This window comes from Rhincodon typus, chromosome 33 (assembly GCF_021869965.1).
Source record: "Rhincodon typus isolate 14 chromosome 33, sRhiTyp1.1, whole genome shotgun sequence".
NCBI classification, from domain to species: domain Eukaryota; kingdom Metazoa; phylum Chordata; class Chondrichthyes; order Orectolobiformes; family Rhincodontidae; genus Rhincodon; species Rhincodon typus.
The window spans coordinates 18,320,266-18,322,339 of record NC_063364.1 but is presented as its reverse complement, the minus strand read 5'-3'; the positions used below and the strand labels follow the sequence as shown (position 1 = coordinate 18,322,339).

Genomic DNA, 2,074 nt, shown 5'->3' with positions numbered 1-2,074 from the left:
GACGTTTCAGGTCAGGACCCATAGACCCAGTTCTGGTTTTTTTTCTGAAGAAGGGTCCTGACTGAAAACGTCAGCTTTCCTGCTCCTCTGATGCTGCCTGGCCTGCTGTGTTCATCCAGCTCTACACCTTGTTATCTCAGATTCTCCAGCATCGGCAGTTCTTACCATCTCTCAGTGACTTTTAAGTAGCCATTTAAGGGCCTTGTCCCGTTGTCGCTGGAATTCAACCGGTGGCCAATGGAGAACATGTCATGTGAGCCAACCACAAAGCATTTACCAGGGTACCCTGTTCCCAATTCAAGGGATGGCAGCACCATCTGAATATGACTGACACGGAGTTCCGGCTGGTATTCTGGCCAGTGGATAGGCTACCCACAAACTGTCCGTGGGAAAATGAAATCCCACTGCTTACACTGTGCTGCCATAGACCCAGTACTGGTTTGGATAGCATCCTCCCCATCCCCACCCCTTTCCTGAGACAGCCATGTAATCTCTGGGTTTTTCTAGTTACTTCACCAAGTGATGAGCTTTCCCAAACGAACCTCAGCGCTGAGGAGGTACAAGCTGCTTGTTAGGAGCATCACATCTGTCCTTATACACATGATCAGCAAGACAGTCATCAAGGGAAAAGACATGTATTTCTATCACACTTTTCATGATCTCAGAGGCACTTTCTAACCGATTAAATATTTTGCAAGTGGGGATACAATTGTGATATGGGAAATGCAAACCTTTGCAAATCAGCCAGGTCCCAAATGTAACTGCAATAATTACTAGATAATCTGCTGGTGTTGATGTCTTTTGAAGGAAAAATTATCAGGGCCAGGACCTCGGAGGTGACTCCCCTGTGACAGTGCCCTGGGATCGTTAATGTCCAGCTGACTGGGCCTCAGTTCAGTGTTTCATTCAAAAAGACACAAAGGTTCTGACTCCTCTCTGTAACAAATAATGGGTGGGGGCGAATGTCAATAAAAACTGTCCCCTAGTGTCATCCCTGAGACTGGCAAACATCACAGACTGACTGATCCAATCTGGGATTTCATTGCTCTGCATAGCTAACTCAGATGTTTATCAAATCATCGGAGAGCACATTATTTTTAATACATTAATTTATTTCTCCTCCTCCTGTCTCTTTTCCACCATGGGGTTAGGCGGTAAAGCCATGAAGCAGCTCAAAAGAATATTAAACTACTCAAATCCCTCAAGACTTCACGCAAAAAAATTATTTCCTACGCACAGACCCTGAAACGTGTAAATAACAGGAACACTGAAACGACCATATACAATTATCATTATTGACCCTGACTCAAATAACTCGCAAAAAGAATATGTATTTTCAGTAATCAGTCTCCAAATTGAAGGAAGTCTCTATCCCACTCCCCAATACTCGACTACCACAAAAAGAACTCCCAGCTTTTGCTTTCCTCGGGAAAAGCGACTTACCTGATTGGAGTTGTTAGTGAGACTGGGCGATCGATGGGTTTAGAGCGCTTCCAGGCTACTCTCACATCAAAGGCGGAATCAAGGGCTGACGTTGCTGCTTTCAGTCAGACTGAAAGCCCAGGGAGTGAGCGAGCAGCCTGTTCGAACTGTGTTGAGGTAACCCGCTTGCCGGCTCTGTGATCGGGGGTGGGGGGGCTTCCTGTCTGTTTAATCCCTAAGCAATCTAAAAGGGCACCTCCCACCTCCAGCTGAACTAGGGCAGGATCTCAGACTGCAACAGGTTCACTCCAATCCATACCAACAGTGCGGCTCCTCCAATAGCTCTTCCCTCTCCTGGCTGATACGAATTCTCAATGGCACTGCCACCTCAAACTTTCACATTTTGTTTCTTGATTTCCAGCTCTTTTTTTTATTTTCAGCACAGATTCCAGCATCTCCAATAAACTGCTCCTACATTGTTTCTTCGTGTACCTACCTCTATATAGAAATTCAGGAGATCTAATCAGGAGAGGTAATGGCATAGGGTCATTCCCTTTACCCAAGCTGATCATTGCCTGAAAATGGATGTTTTAGACAAATATTGACCAGAGTTGTGAATATAACTGAGTGAATGAGCGCAGGGGTGAAGTAT

General features: G+C 45.4%; 1 protein-coding gene across 1 annotated transcript in view; it reads right to left on the bottom strand.

Annotated features, from left to right (window-relative positions):
• LOC109920080 (WD repeat-containing protein 72-like) overlaps positions 1-1,540 on the bottom strand; it is a 101,832-nt gene extending 100,292 nt beyond the window's left edge. The window contains exon 1 of the mRNA XM_048615732.1: positions 1,444-1,540. The gene's annotated coding sequence lies outside the window, so the exon portion shown is untranslated. The remainder of the gene's footprint in view (positions 1-1,443) is intronic.
• Positions 1,541-2,074: the final 534 nt, after the last annotated feature.